Consider the following 20,501-nt stretch of genomic DNA (forward strand, 5'->3'; position numbering starts at 1 on the left):
CAGCTCCAAAGAGAAAATTAATCTTACTTGGTTGTTCATCAATGTTTGTTGCAATAAATTCAAAGTCTTCTAAATATAGCTATTTCTTACTTGCTCCTCTACTTCCACTTTCCCACTTGCCAGCCCTGCTTCTGACCCAGGGCAATGACATATGTGGGCTATGTCTACATGATTCCCATGCCCTCTGGCTTCTGGTTGACTTGCACCAACTGTGAGCTGTAGTAGGAAATCTGAAGGATGATAGAAAGATAGATCAGGAAAATTATCCTCAGACTCTCTCTGAGTAAGGTCAACACAGGTTGGCTGTATTTCTTGACTACAGATGCCAAATCCTCAAAGTCACTTCTTTCCTGTATAACCCCACCCTTCCTTAATTTTTCCATTACTGTTACTGCTGGAATCTGCATTGACATTTAAGATTCCACTACACCTCCCTCACACCTTTATAATATATCCTTATATAAATAAAACTTTTTCAGATTATCTTAATTTGTATATGTCATCTGTCTCCAGCTGGAACCTGATTGATACATTTTCAGAGTCATCGAACACATCTTTTACATATTATGTCCTTGAAGGTACAACAATATGCTTGAAATCTAAGACAGTTTTAACAGTCACCTAATAACTTTGTCTAAGACACCACGTGATAATGTGTTAACATTCATGAAGATACTGAATAATTCCAGTTCTCAGGAGAAGCCACAGGACAAAGCATAGAATATTGTAAAAATAATTTGGGTTTATTACTTATAAACAAAGCATTTTCAAGAAGTAATTTCAAAATTAATGATTTGATTTATGCCATAGAAATACTTTATAATACATGTATATACTTTATATATACATCTTTTTGTTAGAAGATTGTCAAATGTTTTAACTCCACATAAATGCATCATTTAACTCCACATAATTGCAAATAAAAATAAGTTTAAACAGTTAAAATATTTTTTATTAATCACTGTTTCTTATATTCAGACAAATAAGGAGGTTGCACTATTTCTAAATTTCTGTTTCACTGCTTTTTATATAATAAGATTAAATTTAGATGCTGTCCTCAAAAACAGACAATGCAGAGTAAAGAAAGCAGGAAAACCATGTTTAAAATATTTTGTTTCATTTTCATGATATGTAACAGTCATTATGGAATTGAATTAACAAAACCTAGATGAAAAACTAAATTAATTAGAAAAGAATATTAGTTTATTAGCTGAAACTTGAGTATATTATTTACTTTACTTTCACTGGGTTATGTTTTCCAAACTGGAACTTATTTTACTAATTTATCAATTTCCCTTTCCTAGTTACACATTGTTAATCACTCAGTTTGTGAAGTGTAGGCTGACTGGGTCTGGGTGTTTGGCTCAGTCGGTTGGTATATTTCCCTAATGAGGTCAAGATCTATGCCCAGTCCCAATAGGAGCCACTTAGTCTCACACAGAAACAGTAACTACATAATGTATCTTTAATTTCAATACTAACTGAAGAAAATCAATTTTTCACATATAAGCTTACCTTTACGTTTGTTTGAGAAACTAGTCTCCATTCCAATAATAATAATAATAAAATAATAATTTTAGCTTACCATTTTCCTGAACACAGTACTGCATCTTAATCTCTCTCAAATGGAGCTTCCTCATTTTCCACATCCCAAAGAATTAGGAGTCAGGAAGAAATGTAAGCATCCTCTTTGACCCATGATGCCATGGTGCTCTTCCTAAATCATGACTTCACATTTAGGTAAAGGAATATGTGAATTTGAAGCTCATGCCAGCATGCTATGCACCATGTTCTCTTCAGGTTTTCTTTACCTCTTTATTTTGAAATATCTTAAACTTATACTCCATCTGAAAAATATTAAAAAGAAAATCCTTACAAATTTCATTCATACTCTACTTATGTATTTTACAAAACTTGTATGTGTGTGTGTATACACACCCATATACACACATATGTGTGAGAGTAAGTTGTAAATGAGTTACTCCTTTACATCTGAATGATTGTCTATATAATAGTGTGCTTTTAAAAAGGGCATTCTCTCAAATAATCAGAGTTCTATAATATATATCACAAAAGTAACCTTGACAAAGTACTATTTATATAATATACAGATTTTATTTAACTTTTACCAGTTGTCCCACTAATGTTCTTTTTATCTGGTTCAGAATCACATAATACCATTCTTTGTCATCTTTCTTTAGATCTCTTTAAGAAGATAAAGTCTCTCCCATTCTGAGGGTTGTCTTTTCATCTTGTTTATAGTTTCTTTTGCTGGGCAAAAGCTTTTAAGCTTCAAGCAACTGACAAAGGATTAATCTCCAAAATATACAAACAGCTTATACAGCTCAATATCAAAAAAACAAAAACCCAATCTAAAAATGGGCAGAAGACCTAAATAGACATTTCTTCAAAGAAGATATACAGATTGCCAACAAAAACAAGTGCTCAACATCACTAATCATTAGAGAAATGCAAATCAAAACTACAATGAGGTATCACCTCACACCGGTCAGAATGGCCATCATCAAAATATCTACAAACAATAAATGCTGGAGAGGGTGTGGAGAAAAGGGAACCCTCCTGCACTGTTGGTGGGAATGTAAGTTGATACAGCCACTATGGAGAACAGTATGGAGGTTCCTTAAAAAACTAAAAACAGAACTACCATATGACCTAGCAATCCCACTACTGGGCATATATCTTGAGAAAACCATAATTCAAAAAGAGACATGTACCACAATGTTCATTGCAGCACTATTTATAATAGCCAGGACATGGAAGCAACCTAAGTGTCCATCGACAGATGAATGGATAAAGAAGATGTGGCACATATATACAATGGAATATTACTCACCCATAAAAAGAAATGAAACTGAGTTATTTGTAGTGAGGTGGATGGATCTGGAGTCTGTCATCCAGAGTGAAGTAAGTCAGAAAGAGAAAAACAAATACCATATGCTAACACATATATATGGAACATCAACAATAAAAAATGGTTCTGAAGAACCTAGGGGCAGCACAGGAATAAAGACACAGATGTAGAGAATGGACTTGAGGACACAGGGTGGGCGGGGGAAAGGGGAAGCTGGGATAAAGTGAGAGAGTGGCACGGACATATATACACTACCAAATGTAAAATAGATAGCTAGTGGGAAGCAGCCACAGAGCACAGGGAGATCAGCTCCATGCTTTGTGACCACCTGGAGGGGTGGGACAGGGAGGGTGGGAGGGTAACGCAGAGGGAGGGGATATAGGTATATGTGTGCATATAGCTGATTCACTTTGTTATACAGAAGAAACTAACACAACATTGTAAAGCAATTATACCCCAATAAATATGTAAAAAAATAATAAAATTTAAGAAAAGAAGATAAAGTCTCTCAATCTTTTTTTGGTTCATTTTCTCATGACCTTCATACTTGTACCGAGATCCCCTTCACTCTTTCTCATTCACCAAATCAGTGAGTACTGGGCTTGTATCTTTTTTGTCTGTACTGGCATGAAGCTGGGTAACTTGAATATAACTAGACATCATCTCTAGTGCTATTCACCTTTCTCAATTCACCCCCTTTAGCATGGCGACAGCATGGACCTAGTCCGCGCCCAGAATGTTCCCATTTGTAAAATATTAATGCTGCTATTCCATTCCTGAAGAGCATCATTTTTGCTGCTATACTTATTGTCAATTCCCAAACAACTCAAATCTCTCTTATGTTCTGTTAATCAGATTCCTCCTATCTTTTTTTCCATCTTCGATGAATATTTCATAGTATATCAATCTACCTAAATCTTGTCAGTATTCTAATTTACTTTGATCCATTCATTTCAGTGATCTCACTTGACAAAAACACCCATTTAAGATTAATCAAATGTTTTTCAATGTTTTTCCTCTATGATAAAAGCAGGCAGAATTGTGACACTGTAAATTTATGATCTCCAGATAGATTAGGTGATCAGTGCTTCCAGTCAATCCTTCTTTCTCTTGTTCCTTTGAAGGAACAAGGTACAGGCACAAGCAGAATCATGAAAAGACTCTCCCCTTCCAATGCATACCACCCTCATTGTTAACTGATCCCCGCTTCTATATCAATGACAAACCTTGCCGCGCTTTAATATCCCTGCCCTTGGACAAAGATTATTGAGATACCCACTCATCAAAATAACATTGATTCAAATTCAGAAATGGTCCCCTCTTTTTATATCCTTCCTTAAGCCCCTCCCAACTTCTCCTTATTAAAATGTTCCTTGTTCTTTCCTTGGGTGTGTTTCTTCTTGCTATAACAAACTGAGTAAACCTGGATTTGTCTCATTGCAAATCTGTTCTGGATAGGTTTCAAGCTGGTGGTGGATGACATGTCCTTTACTCATTTCCACTCTCTCCTACTTTTTTTCAACCTCCTTTGTTCATTTTAAACCTTCTTGGTTCTTTTCATTCCTGCCCTGCCACTTTCTCCTTCACTTTTGTCCATAAGATTACCTCCTACTACCTAAAGAAAATATAAAAGTCTGTAGATAATAAGATTTCCATGGATGTATCATGGAGAATGAGTGCAAGGGAGTTAAATCCAAAGTAAGAAAAATGGTTTATAGTTTCTAGAAGGAGAGGACCATAGTCTGGAGTAGGTCCCTAAGGTGGATTGCAGAGAAGTGGACAGAATTCAAGGATGGTGAGGAGGTACAATCATGAGACGGAAAGGCAATTGTTGCTTCCTTTCACTTTACTAAAGATTCACAGGTTTGAGATGGCTTGGAAGAGCCAGTAGAGTTAAAGTGGACAAGAGTATAGAGTTATATGACTACGATTCTGGAATGGACATTTGTCAAGAGAGTAGACCGTTCTTGTGGATAAAAGTGATGTTACTTTATGCAAAAATTGTGAGGCCTCTGAAGACCTCTTTCCACAGTAGTGAAGAAGAAATAATTTACAAGTACATAGAAAGAGACAGAAAAAGAAAATATATAGTTTTTTTCCCCCTGAGGTGCACCAAATTGAATTTAGCTAATTCAGTGTGTTCCCTATGCTTGTTATTATACTATTCCCTGATTTTTCCATTTTAGATAATGTACACTGCTTTCCTGTATATGGAAATATACACACACATACAAAGACTTTTCTGTGAGCAACTTTCAGTGGAAGAGTGTCTGTGAAAATTATGTCAAGCCTTAGGTAATAAACTACTCCTCCAGAATGGATAGGTGTTTGCATCTTTCAGGCACTGAGAGACCATAAGCCCAAGACCATTTCAATTAAATTCATGGCTTGGTGTTCTTTTGTCTTGTTTGTGCATAACATAGATAATATGCATTTGTGTTGCAAATCCATATGAGGAAATGTTCACGATGATAGCTTCACAAGGATAATTAATTTTACTCCATGACTATGTAGTAACACTTTCTTTGCAGTCACTTAAGATTGGAGGGGGGAGTTGTTTACTTCTGGAGAGGGTACATCTGTGGAATCTCAGTTACAAGGGGTTTGTCTCCTATTTGACCTTCTCTTGATTTGGGGACTTGCTCTTTATTCCCAGAAACCTGTAAAGCAGAGAAAACCAAAGCCCAAACCAGGTTCTGTAACTTACCTTAAAGCAAACTTGGCTCTAGTGCTCTGTCCACCTCTGTCGGTTTCCCTTCCTATAAGGGTTTCCCTCTATCCTTCTGAGTTTTTGGCTGATACCCCTATAATAGAAAGACAGATTTACAAAGAAAAACATTTCATCAATACATGCAACCCACACCACAGCAGAAACCTAAACCAAAAGTGACTCAAAATGGTGGCTTAGAATTTCAGCTTATATAGCATCTTCAACAAAGGACAATAAATTTTAGAGAAATGGCAGGACAAAAGTGTTTGGGGTAAGGTTAGTAAATTGTGGAGAAGTAACTAGGAAGATAAAGGTTAGTTTAACAAGGTTTTTTTGAACAGATTTCTCATCCCCAATACCCCATATCTGGTAATGACAATATCTTCCTTTCTCTTAGTACAGGTGAGACACCTTCCATAAGGGAGTTTTATCTTTTACTTTCAGGAAGAAAAGCAGGGTCTACATTTGCAATTTTTCCAGTGCCTTCATATCAAAATAATCAATATGTCAAATTGGCATATTATGGGGGTGACATGCTCTGAACACCTTGACCATAGTATGTTATATTTTAGGCAAGTAAATACTCACTATTATGCAAAGTTTTCAATGTCTTCACAAAGAAATATGTGTATTCTTATTAATTTATATCGCTTTTAAAAAATGTTGTGGCTAAGTATATTTCTTCAAAACACATGTAAGTAAGTATACCTAGACAGTTGTATATTAAAAATGGCAATCTCAATAGCACACTGATATTGTTGGGAAATAAATGAGATTTAGCCTACAATGAATAGTTTACATACTAGTTTTTCAGGATGTATAATGCACAAACATTATAAAATTTTAAAAATATATATATTATGGGTATATATGTATATACATATGAAAAAATATACACATATATTACAGTAGTAATTCCAACTTACAAATAACCAATATTATACTTCCTAAAATAACTATACTGAACACTTTTTATGCATGGTAATCCTATAATAGAGACACCAATGAAAAGGTTGATCCTAAATTATAAGCAAATCTTTTCAGAGAGTCATCATTTTTGATAGCACAACTATGTTTTAAATTGAATGTTCCTTGAATTAGAACTTAGGGAGTTTGTTTTCCACATAAATATTTAAAAATAATATGTTTTTGTTGTCACAATTTATTCATAAGTATAAATCATGATATATACATAAGAATGACGTTGAGAAATATAACCATATAACCCTGGTTTTATGGATTTATTTTATTATTAAATGAAACCCTCTCTTTAGAATGTAATGGTCTGTGAATTCAGCCAATACAAAAATTTATTCAAAGAAACACAATAGAGTTGATTCTCCAGATGACTGAAGAACTGACACTTACGGATGATTTTAGCGAGAATTTAGGATCAGTCATATAGGGCTAGGCTCAAAGGACTATATATACACAAAATAAAAGCCAACCTGTTTGCAGTATTAGTCACAAACCCACTTTGTTTATTTGTTCACTTTATTTCACGATGATCATTTCTTTCTTTCATAATTTCGTTATATTTCAAACTCTTCTCATCAGTAAAAATTATCTGTCAATAAGTAAAACCTACCTTTTATATCCCTGGGTTTTAGATTGTATTATGGAATTTATTGAAAAATTAACTCCTTTGGATGTTTATCTGTCAATGCTGAAATTAATACCAGAGATTATTTTTCCCAGTTGGAGCAAACTTTTTATTTATTCAGGGTATGTAATTAAAAAAAAAAATAGTCTAGTTTCAGTGTGTATTTTATATGGAATTTTTAAAAAATATGCTAACCAACAGATAGAACAATCCAGTTTTCTAGCAATACATATAAGGTGCATATCCTCTCTTGAAAAATAACAAAGTAGAAAAAAAGAAGGGAAGGAAGGAAGAGGAGAGAAGGAAAGAAGGAAGGAAACAGGAAAAAAGAAAGAACAGAGAGTTTTATTTCTGGGGAAATGAATACACAATTTGATGAAAAATTTCTTGAAAAATATGATTGCCCACAGAAACTATTTTTATATTATAATTTTAAGATTTGAGGACTATATTAGAAAATTTACATGGGGCACAAGGAGTTGAATACTTGCGTTTGTCATCTACTATGCACTCACAATTTCACAGAGATAAAGGTGTAGTGAAAGAGGTAAATTTGAAATACTTTTCCATCTACCAAAAGTGTAGCAGAGGATATTTTTATATGTAGCCAGCAATGAATAAAAATGAGATGACATACAAAATCCCTAAAAAAAATATTTCCAGCCTCATCTTCTACCACCCTGCCAGTCTTTGGCAAATAATCAAATATATTTTATTATTTTGAACTAGTTCCCCATGCCCCTTTAGAAACATGATTTTGTCATGCTTTTTTGCATTATTTTAAGTAGTTTTCTCTGCAGTTTTGGGGGGAATCAGTTAAGTTTGATACAGAACATAAATGAATATTTGCTGGACAAATGAATGAACAGCAACGTTTTCAGAAGAGCTTGTCTAATTTGAATAATGGTTAGTTAACCGGATAGAAGAAGATCGCAGTAAAACATTCAAAGCAGAGAAAAATCATCCCCAGTTGTTCCATGCGTTCTTCTCTTCTTTGAACCAATCAGGCACTCTCTTGTTTTGGAGATTTTGGACATGCTGTACCTACTAACTGGAATGGTGAAAAACAGAATCTCCTCTTGGCTAATTTCAAGTCTTTCTCAAATGTTACTTAGTGAGGTCATCTATCTGACATGGTAACTTTCTATCACAACCTTCCTTATTTTGATTGCTTTAGTTTTTCTCCCCAGTTCTTATCACCATTGATATATTATATAAATTTGCTTTTTTCACTTGGTTTGATATTTGTTTTCCATCTCTGGAAGACAAGTGTCTCTCTGTTTCTGTTTCTATCTCTGTTCCTGTTACTGCCTCTGGCTCTCTTTTTTTACTGCTCCAAACACAGTCCCCTAAAAGAGAACCTAGGTTCTGCATAAAATTTTAGTAGATGAATGAGCACGTTCATCTTAGTAAAATATAAAACGTAGAAAGCTCTCAATGTGATTACTGCATTTGTATCGCTCAGGATGTGCTAGGTTTTGCTGAATTAGCAAACAAATCCAAAATGTCATTTAATTATCAAAATAAAGGTTTATCTTTTGTCTATATTAAATTTCCGATACAGGTCTATGGGAAGGTCTGTCAACATAGTCACAAAGGGCCTTAGACTAAAAGAAGAATTTCTTAATACATTATCTTGAGCATGTTGAGGTGTTTGCTCCAAAATTAAGAACCAGTTGTTATACCGTGTACCCTGTAACACAAAAAAGAAAAAGAGGCATAGTTGTTCATTGGTCCCTTTTGATAGTAGAAGTGACAAAACCAAATATGCCTGTGCTATTTCCTCTGCCCGAGATGTCCTTCCCCAGATTTAACCAATTTACCAAGTGAACTGTTAGGCTTTCAGTTTTGAATGGGATGCAGAAAAGAAGAAAAAATTCTATCAGTTTCAGAATACAGCATGAGCTCTTCTGCTTCTTTGACCAAATGATCCAGTGTATCTGATCCAATTTCAAGTTTCTCTGGCAGATAGGAAAGTTTTATGAAACCTCTGCTAATTACTGAAAGGAGTATCACAGCACAGAACCTGGGGGCATTAGAGAAGATTCTTGTTCTTTTCTTGAGTAAAATATTCCCTTTTCTTAAAACAGAAATCAATTTACCACCAAGCCCTTATGGAAACTGAATGCTTTATAAGACCCACGAACCTGAACTACCTATCATAGTATGGCTATAATTCCGAGTGTACACTAAATTTATGGCATGTAGCAGGACTCTCGTTGATAGGAGGTTGGCTTCTCAATGGTCCTGAAGGAACAAGTAGTTGCTTAAACGAGAGGTTAAGATTCCTATGAACCCTGCTTCATAGCTCCCCTTTTTTCAATATTTCCTATGATCTCACAGAAAGCCCCCTATAAGCAGCTTAACGAAAAACAAAACAAAACAAAAACAAAAACAAGTATATATTTGTATATATTAACTGATTTGTATATATTAACTGATTTCCCCCCCTCCCTTCATCCTGTACTTTTAAACATTTGTCTGCAATATTTAACTTTGGGTTTTAGTATTTAGATTAGATATCAAAAGGATAGGATATTGAGACTGAGTTTAGTAAAGTAAAACACTGTCCAGATATGGATAAAGAGGCTTATGGAACTACATGCCCATAATTTTAGAGAGACAGTAAGTATATTGTCATTTGTAGTAGGAATGAGCTGATAGTGTTAGGTAGAGGAATGGCAGCGTTGTTGATGTTCAATATCTTTAATATAGATAGATGTTTCTATGAGGTTGACAAAGGGTACAGCCATGCTACATAAAATGTTGGCAATTCAACATCATGTCTGTAACCTTTACCTTCTTTCCTATATAGTATGAGAGAAGCTTGAAAATGCATTTCCCAAAATCCCTTTCCAATATGTTCCCAAAATAGGAGCTGACAATAAAAAATTTAGAAGATGGAAGAGAAGGAAATCTCATTCTCTGGCAATAGCTATACACAGGCAGTTGAAATCCTAGGCTGTGGCTTGCAGAAGTTCTGAGATTAATCCATTTTGGTGCTGCAAACATATGGGATCATTTTGGCAGTTTCCTTGCAATTCTTATGAAATATCTTTTGCCAAAGAAGAATTAAGATGAGTGCTGATCTATATAACATCAGTTGGATAGTGATTATTGAAAAATCAGAAATGAAAATATCATATTATATGAATAGTTAATTTCTATGGTCATATTAATGAAAATAAAGAATTTTCACTGTATTGCCAAAACTAACTAAAAACAAGGGATACTTTATTCCTGAGGACACATCTATGTAGTCAGATTAAAACCAGAATTTCATCTAATGTTTATAAACATAAAAACACAATTAACAAGTCTGTTAATTAGGCTAAAGTGTATAGTACTATCATTCAAGATAATTGTCTGTAAACTAATTAAAATCCCATAGATTCACCAGAACAGACAAAAAGGCAACATAAGAGTGGTTTGACGCTGGGTATCTAAGGTAGAGAATTTATGAAGTGATTTGATCAATCAAATCAAATTGATTATAAACTAAAATGTTAAACCTAACTTTATAAAATTTCTAGAATACAATACAATAAGAAGATCTCTGTAAATTTAGAATAACCAAAAATTTTTCAGCTACAACACCAAAGCATGCTTTATCGAAGAAAAATATGATAAATTGAACTTCGTAACAAATAAGAACTTCTACTCCTTGACAGACACTATTGAGAGAATGAAATGTCAAGTGAGAGACAGGTAAAAATATTTACAGATCAAATATTTGATAAATAAAACATGTATCCAGCATATATAAAGAACTCTCAATAATAATGATACAACAACCCAATTAAAAAGATTTGCGGAGACTTCCCTGGTGGCACAGTGGTTAAGAATCCACCTGCCAATGCAGGGGACATGGGCGCGAGCCCTGGTCCGGCAAGATCCCACATGCCATGGAGTAGCTAAGCCTGTGCTCCACAACTACTGAGCCTGTGCTCTAGAACCCACGAGCCACAACTACTGAAGCCCACGTGCCACGACTGCTGAGCCCACGTTCTGCAACTACTGAAGCCCTCGTGCCTTGAGCCCGTGCTCCGCAACAAGAGGAGCCACTGCAATAAAAAGCCAGCACACCACAAAGAAGAGCAGCCCCCTCCCCTCGCTGCAACTAGAGAAAGCCCATCCGCAGCAACGAAGACCCAACACAGCCAAAAAGAAATAAATAAAGTAAATAAATTTATTTTAAAAAAAGATTTGCAAAAGATATGTACACACAAGTCACCACAGAAGATAAACATTTGGCAAATAAGCACATCTACAGATACATAACAGTGTTAATCATTATAAAATGCAAATTAAATTCACATTGAAAAGCATTAAAATCCTATTAAAGTGTCCACATTTAAAAGATTGATAGTATCCAGTGCCAATGATGATATGGAGTAATTGGGACTATCACAAACTGTAGGTTGAACTTTGGAAGGGAATGACCACTTTAAAAAACAGTTTAGCAGTTTCTTAAATACGTAAATATCCCCTTACTGCATGGCCTAGCTATCCTATTATTCTTTATTTATCTAAGAGAAATTAAAGCTAATGTTCACACTCAGATTTGTAAACAAATGTTCATAACAGCTTTACAGGTGATAGTCCCAAACTGGAAACAACACAATTGTCTACCAATAGGTGAATGAATATTGCAGCATTAAAATAAAATGGTACTCTGCAAAAACAACAACAGTAGAATTAACTATTGATATATGGGTGAGCATGGATAAATCTTAAAATAATTATACTGAGTGAAAAAAAAGAAAGAATTAATGTGATTTCTCTTACATAAAATTCCAGAAAATACAAGCTAATCAATAGTGACAGAAAGCAGATCAATGGTTTCCAGGGGGTTGTTGGGGCACTTAGGGGTAAGAGAAAGGATTATAAAGGGCCATGAGAAACATTTGGAGTTGTTGGATATGTTTATTATCTTGATTGTGGTAATGGTTTCAGAAGCCAATACTTAACAAATTTTATATTTTAAATATATAAAATGTATCATATCTCAATAAAGCTATTAATAGTAGTCATAATAAAAATAAAATTATTATTATTATGACTACTATTATCATTATGTAATACACATAGGCCTTCCTAAAATAGCACCAACTAAAACTGATGAAAAATGAGGTTGAGAAGTTTGAGTTCATAAAATTTAAAATTTTCATGGTTATCATATTTCTCCCTGGTGAAGGCTCTGTAGATGGAGCTACCCAGAGATGATTGCCAAGTGATGGAGAAGGAGACTCAGGGACAGAATCTTTTACATGTTTTGACTATTATAACTGAAACCTCTGGGGATATTGATTCACGCACACACACACACACACACACACACACACACACACACACACACACATGCACTTCAAAACCAAAAGCCAAATTTGAAACTACTTATGTACTTCATTACAGCTAATTTAGTTGATGTGAAAGAGAATTTAAAAATCAATAACAAAATATGAAAAAGCCAGGAGACATCGTTAAAGGACATAAATGGGAAGTGCTCAGGAATTTAATATAAATGACCTACAAATGTATACATGTGGTTTCAGCTTTAAAATATAAAGAGCCTGGAAGTTTACTCCCATCCTTATAACAAAATAAAAACTGAGCCAACTAAAAGTCAGTGATTTTTCTTAGATCCATCAGAGGTTTGAGATCACAAGGCAAAATCCCACTACAAAATCTGGAAAGACAAGTGAATACTGAGAACCCCAGCTGAGATGATCTTACCTGAATCAGAAGTGGCTGGAGCCCTAAACTGATAGGACCACTTACATGGTGATTTAATGACTGCTGGAGGCTGAGTGTGGACTAGTTTTAGAATAAGAAACTCTTGGTCCCAATCTCAGGGTTCCCCCTACACTTTCTTGGATTTTACCTCCAAGAATTCCACCAGATTCTCATGTTGAAGTTCTGAGAAAACTCCCCTCACATTTCCAGCAAGGGGAGGGCAAAAGTAAGCATTTTGAAACACCTCCTAGGGTTTTACAACTACCCTGTGTAACTCAACACATTTTCCAGCTTTCTGCTGTGATGTACTGTGTTTGGGTTAGACTTTTCCTTTCCCTCTTAGGCACTGGCCCCCACAGTCAGGTAGGTTAAATTATTGTTTTTATATTAAGGACTTTACCTATTAGGGAGTTTCCTGGTTGGAGTCCTGGAAAGCATGTTGCTGGCCTTGGGTAATGTGACCTTCCCACACTGGACTTGGGGGAGAAAAGAGGTGTCTCACCACGAGGCCAAGAGACCATCCAGATGTAGGACAGCAGGACCTTCTAGGGAGCCCAAAGGGAAAGTTCTGAGTGGACCTGAGTGGGAAGAGATATGGGATCTTCATTTGAGATGGCCTGTGTCCTTCCAATACCAGGTATCCCAGAGAAGGCCCAAGACCTTGACCCACCCTGAGAAAAAAAGATGTGTACTGTCTGGCGGAGCTGACACTGAGGTGTGGTGAAGTCACCATACAGCTCTCAGAACCTAGGCTTTGTACAAATACACACAGGGAAAGCAAACAGTTCTTGGTGAGCCCACAGTGGCCCATCCTTAAATCAAACAGGGAGCCAAATAACCACACACACGGTGTTCCAAGGAAATGTGTTTGCCCCTCCAACCAGCATCCTTGTGTAGAGAGGAGAGGGCGCAGTGGAAAGACACAGCTCAAATGAAGACACTGTGAACGTGTTTCCATGTCTGTCTACATCCACATCGACATCATCACCCTCCTCCTCATCACCCTCCTCCTCATCACCATCCTCACCCACTGTTCTCATCTACAGAGTGGGCACCGCATTCTACCAGTTGAGCAAGGTGCGACAGACCAGGCCGCCCCCTAAGCCCCTTCCTCGGTACCAGAGTGGGAGGGAGAGTGCGACTGAGCACAGTCAGAAAGGACATTCCACCCCCTCCCCTGCCATCCAAGAGGCATCCTGACTCTTCCAAAATCAGTAAAACCCATCTCCATGCCACCCGAAACTACTAGCCATCACGCATGAACAGGGAATTTCTAAAAATGTCCTATATCTGAAACCATCTTTAAAAAAAAAAATGACAGCAACTGAAGTCATCTTACAGTACTTCATCTCAAATATTTAAAAGATTTTTTTTCTAAGTAAGAAAATAAACGGGCCCCACAGAGCCCAATGATTGTCTTTAAAAGGGTTTCTTTTTAATTTAAAAAAAATTGATACAAATGGAAGATGTAAAATCTGGGAAGAGTAACAAGAGGGTTGCTCGGTTTGAATTTGAAATTGTGAGGGGACTGGGAGGATACTGCCAAGGAGAGGGAACCCCAAATCCTGAGGCCTCTCCCCTCTCACAGCTGGGCTCTCCTCCGACTCTGGCTGCACCACCAGGAACACAGGACAAAAGGCGTAAGTACAAGAGACTAAATGCAAGGCTTCTTTCTCGTGGCCATGGCAAGTGTGCAAATGCAGTAGGTCACTCCCTGCCGACATAAGGCACGCGGATGTGGACAGGTCGCGGTCTCAGGCAGGACGCTAGAGGCCCACGATGCCCGTCACATCTCCACCTTCTTGGTTAGAACATTCTCCATAGCAAATGCCAACTCTCCCAGGGAACTACTTTATCAGAACAATATCTGATACATTAAATATCTGAATTAGTAGAAGAACAGCTAGCCAAATGCCATCCCTTCTAGCATTGCCGTCTCATCTGAGAGGTGGGAAAATAAGTTAAAAAAAGCATTTCTGGTGGTTTCAGTCCAGCGTGTAAAGAACATAAAGGTCATCACTCCCGTTCACACAAGAGAAAAGTTGAAAACCTGAACATCAACATTTCTGTGATTCCTCAGAGAGTGGAGGTCACAGTGCAATGCCCCCACCCCTACCACCAAAGTGCAGAGACAACAGGCAGATACAAGGAATGCCAATTTACCAGAGCAGAATCCCAGGAACAGAAATCTCCATGGAAACCAGTAAGGGGCAAGAATCCTAGTCTGTAATGTATGAATTGCTGGCCGTCCAGTGTTTATAAATTTGAGACGTACAAACTCCATGGGGCACTCAGTCTTAGAAGGGTTCCCCAGACTTTTGTGAGTATTATCTCTAGGAGCCCTACCAGGTTCTTACGGTAAAAGTCAGAGAAAAATGCCCTCTTGCTTCCAGCACAGGGAGGAGGAAAGTAGCCGTTTTGAAGTAAGTCCAGAGCATTTTGTTCTTTTTCTTAACAAGACCTGCCCTCAAAAGAAATTATTTTATCAGGACCCAAGCAACTGGGCTTTTTCCAGAGCCTAAACAACCTGGAGAAAGGGCAATACATAACTCAGGCCCCACCTAGCCTTCCTGTCTCACAGAAGTAGGGGCACAGTGGGTCTGAGAAGTACTTCTGAAGGTCACAGCCCAAGGGCACAGGCTCACTAAAAGAAGAGACCTAATCATAGGATTATAATATGCTTTCCCTCCCCACACCTACCACCACATCAACAATGCTCCTATATAACAAGAGTGGGATACAACAGAAAGAACTGCACATTTCAGACCTTATATGAGAAGAACTCTCTAGGGAAACCCAGATCCCACGGGGGAGACAAAAATAAGGACACAAGAGAAAATTTTAGCCTCTGACAGCTACACTATCACAAATGATAAAAATACCTATAGCTGGATAAGCACAAACCTCATGCTAAAGTCCCATGTACCTTCGTTCCTTTTACCCAATATGTCACATTTAGCTTTCAACAAGAATTTACAAGGCACACTAAAAGACCAAAAAAAGTACATTTTGAAGAGACAAAGCAAACATCAGAACCAGATATAGCTATGACAGAAATGTTAGAATTATCAGACCAGAGATTCAAAATAACTTTTATTGATATCTAAGGGGTCTAATGATAAAAGTGGACACCATGTAAGAACAGATGGGTATGTGAACAGAGAGGAGACACCAAGAAAGAATCAAAAGGAAATGTTGTGAGTCAAAAACAACTGCAACAGACATGCAGAGTTGTAATTATTACTTCAGTTACTTAACTAGCAGGCTTTGTTTAAAGGCTTTTGTTTGAAATTTTGTCTGATCTGAGAATTTAACATTTATTCTACACATCACTTTTATGTTGGAATAAAATTAAAATTAAGAGTTGTAGGGATTTCAATTTTCTTTTATTTTGTTTACACCTCTTAGGGTTACTAGTTAACATTCTAACATAAAACTAATGTAAAATTTAGAACTTTCTTCTCTTCATACATATATACATGTTCTTTCTATGTCAAGTGTTAATAGTTTACTTTGGCTCTAATTATGAATCAGAGACTTTATCTGGCTCTGGGACTGCAAGGAAAAGGTCTCCATGGCAAACTTGTGATCAACTTTATAGATGCAGAGGAATTATGGAAATGCATCATGTAAAATGCCTACTTGCCAAAATTATTCCATGACCTTGTGCTTAGGCTGAGTTTTAAATAATTCAGTGATGTATCGAATGAATAAATTTGTATTGCTTGTTACTGTAAACTGTCATGCATTCACTTTTCCTTGCCATTTTTAATAAAGCCTAGTTTTCTAATATTCATGAAATATTGCATTTCAATTAAATTACATAGGTTTTGAGAAAATAGTTTGCCCTAAGCTGTTTAGGGTTGACACCAACTGTCATTTGCTTTTTCTTTGGTATAATGCCCAAGGAGGCTTTGAGTACAACTAATGCAAAGCACTGTCACTCTTTAATGAGATACTTTTTGATCATGTGTAACACAGCTCTGTCTGAGGGATAGAATAATAAACTCAAACAATACTTTGTTTTGGAGGGGTATGATATATAAAATATGCAGAGACATTCAAAATAAACTTCTGCTACTTTAGTGGAAATTATAAGTGTGTACTGTCCTAACTCTCCTGAATTCCAAACGCATGTATGTAAACACATGATATTTTCTCATACTGTTCCTTTGTCTCTTGCATTACCTATCTTCATGGCACATAAATAAATGGATAAGGAGAACAAGTGGATTTTTGGATTACTAGATTAATTTAGTTTTGAAAATCTATAAGCTCTCATGCAGCTTTTACCTTTTACTAACCTGTTGAATCTGCTCTGTATTTCATAACATTAATTCCTCAAATAGTTTTGTGGTTCTCTGGTCGATTCTTAGTGAATCAGGACATTAGTTCTGAAAAAAAAAAGATATTCTATAACTAGAAATAGCAGAAATAATTATTTTGGTTATTAGGGCTGATGCTTTTAACCTATTATCCTATTTTAATTATATTACACATACTTCATAACTGGACTTATTTTGATAGTAGCATATTTTTAGTCAGTTTTTGTCATAATGCAACTTTAATAGCCATCCCCTTAAAAAGAGTGATACAAAATTGAAATATGAGATGCTTTACACTTGGAATAGCATGAATTAACAGTATCTAAATATTAATAAGCACTTTCCAGTTGTTTTTTTTTTAAATTTTTCATATGTTCTATATGATACCATTGGGTTGATAGCTTTGGATCATTTCACATTAAAATTATTGGCATTTTCATAACAAAACATTCCTTTCAGGTATCCTCTCATTCACCTAAGCTCTTTTCTTCTATAAAGGCAGGTGGTTTCAGGCAGCTGGGATTGGATGCCACAAAAGAATTTTAAATCTACTCCATTACAGAAGGCTTAGAAAAAGACACAGTCAGAATCTGCCACAAGAATTTTGGAAGGCATTTTCATTTTTACAAAAAGCAAGGGAAAATAACCCTATTCATCTGTTCCCTTGAATTCACTTGATCTGCACTGTAGAATCCATGAAAAATAGGGTAACTTCAAGTAGCCCAAACTACCAATAATAACTCATTTTCTTTTGTGTAGATGATTAATAGACTAATGTATGATAGAATAGCCAAATATAGTACAAAATGGTGTCTATAAAATGGTTAGAATTTTTAAAGGAATTTTAAAAAGATTATCTCATTAATTTAGCCATTTTCCTCAGCTTCTATGCAAAAGGACATCTCTGGCCACATACATAGGCAGACTTCTAAGGTGGCCTCTGGGATTCCTCTCCTCTGGGGTACATGCTCTGCATAATTTCCTCTTCTTGAGTATGAAGACAACACATGAATAGAATGGGATAGAAGTTCCTTTGATTATTACCATTTATGGCAAAAAATGATGGTATAGTCACCCCCATTATTATATCACAAAGACACCTGTCCATTATACCAGACAGGAGAGAGATTATTCTCCTGTCTTTAAAGAAGTAAGCTGCCATGTGGTCAGACAGTCAAGTAGCTAGGTCTAGGAGTTCTCAGCAGCCTATTAGAAAGAAAATGGAGACTTCATTCCTACAACTGTAGAGAAATGATTTTGCCAAAAACTAAATGAACTTGAGAAACAAAAACATTAAATGAGATCACAGTGCCAGCCAACATTTTGATGTACTTCTGCAAAGACTTTAAGCAAAGGATCCAGCTAACCCATGCCCTGTTTCCTTACCTTCAGAGGTAGTGAGATAAATGTGTGTTGTTTTAAGTGCTGTGTTTGTAGTGATTTGTTATTCTGTAATAGAAAATTAAGACAGCATACAAGGATTTTAAATTTGAACAGATTTCAAAAATCATTACAAATAACATTGAAAGTATTTTTCAATGTATGTGTGTATATACTTCCATACATATATGTTTATATAAATGCACATATATACATGCTTGCACTCACACACATGCATCTACACACACACACACCATGAATATATGTCTCTAAATGATATGGGAGCTATATACCTCTAATGAAGTGAAAGTTTAAAATTGATCAATATTATATATCTTGTTCAAAATTGAGGTAGAATGCAAAAGAAAATAGGAAGAATTGTCTACATAAGGAGTTCATTACCAGCTTCTAATGCAGAAAATCAGTGTTGCTGACTATATATTTTAAATTTCCACTTTAGCAAAGAAATGAGATACTTAATTGAGTAAACTGTAATTAAGCCTTAGAACAATGTAATTTTTAAATTTAAATTTAAAAATATTTTGAAAAGCTAAATAATTATATTAAGTTCTAAAATGTACATAAAGACATTTTAATAAAAACTATCATTTTGGAATATTAATAACTCATTAGGTATAAACATTTTAGTGTATCAAAATTAGCATCTAAAAATCTATTTTTAGTGTCTTTATTATTTTATGCAGAGTTTTTTACTATCTATTTATAGTATTTTTCTTACATTTTTAATGTAAGCAGGTGAGTTTTAATGTACATAAATCCACTGAAACATAAAGGTCTACTTATATTTATATACATATTTTTCCAAGTCCCCAATCATGAGATAAGATTTGGGAGAATGAAGGAAATTAACTAGAGTCTCTTTTATGATAGAAATGATATTTTGAGGAGAAGATTTTTTTAAAAAAAACATTGAAACAGAGACTAAAGGTGTCTATAATAATACCTTATTATAACAGACATTCAGCTGAAAAAAAATTAGTTTAAATATAGAAAATTTGGGAGACTTTCAAGATTGCAGAGGACTAAGATGTAGAGATCACCTTCCTCCCCACAAATACATCAGAAATACATCTACATGTGGAACAACTCCTACAGAACACCTACTGAATGCTGGCAGAAGACCTCAGACTTCCCAAAAGGCAAGAAACTCCCCATGTACCTGGGTAGGGCAAAAGAAAAAAGAAAAAAACAAAGACAAAAGAATAGGGACAGGACCTGCACCATTGGGAGGGAGCCGTGAAGGAGGAAAGGTTTCCACACACTAGGAAGCCCCTTCACTGGTGGAGACTGGGGGTGGCAGAGGGGGAAGCTTCGGAGCCACGGAGGAGAGCGCAGCCACAGGGGTGCAGAGGAAAAAGCAGAGAGATTCCCACAGAGGATCGGTGCCGACCTGCACTCACCAGCCGGAGAGGCTTGTCTGCTCACCCGCCGGGGCGGGCGGGGGATGGGAGCTGAGGCTCGGGCTTCGGTTGGATCGCAGGGGGAGGATTGGGGTTGGCGGCGTGAACACAGCCTGAAGGGGGCTAGTGCGCCACGGCTGGCCGGGAGGGAGTCCAGGAGAAGTCTGGAGCTGCCAAAGAGGCAAGAAACCATTGTTTCTGGTGCACGAGGAGAGGGGATCCAGAGACGGGCGCAAGCTGCAGCTATCAGTGGGGACACCAGAGACGGGCATGAGACGCTAAGGCTGCTACAGCCACCAAGAAGCCTGTGTGCAAGCACAGGTCACTTTCCACACCGCCCCTCCTGGGAGCCTGTGCAGCCCGCCACTGCCAGGGTCCCGTGATCCAGGGACAATTTCCCAGGGAGAACACACGGTGTACCTCAGGCTGCTGCAACGTCATGCCAGCCTCTGCC

The sequence above is a fragment of the Kogia breviceps genome, chromosome 6 (assembly GCF_026419965.1).
Source record: "Kogia breviceps isolate mKogBre1 chromosome 6, mKogBre1 haplotype 1, whole genome shotgun sequence".
Lineage (NCBI taxonomy): Eukaryota > Metazoa > Chordata > Mammalia > Artiodactyla > Physeteridae > Kogia > Kogia breviceps.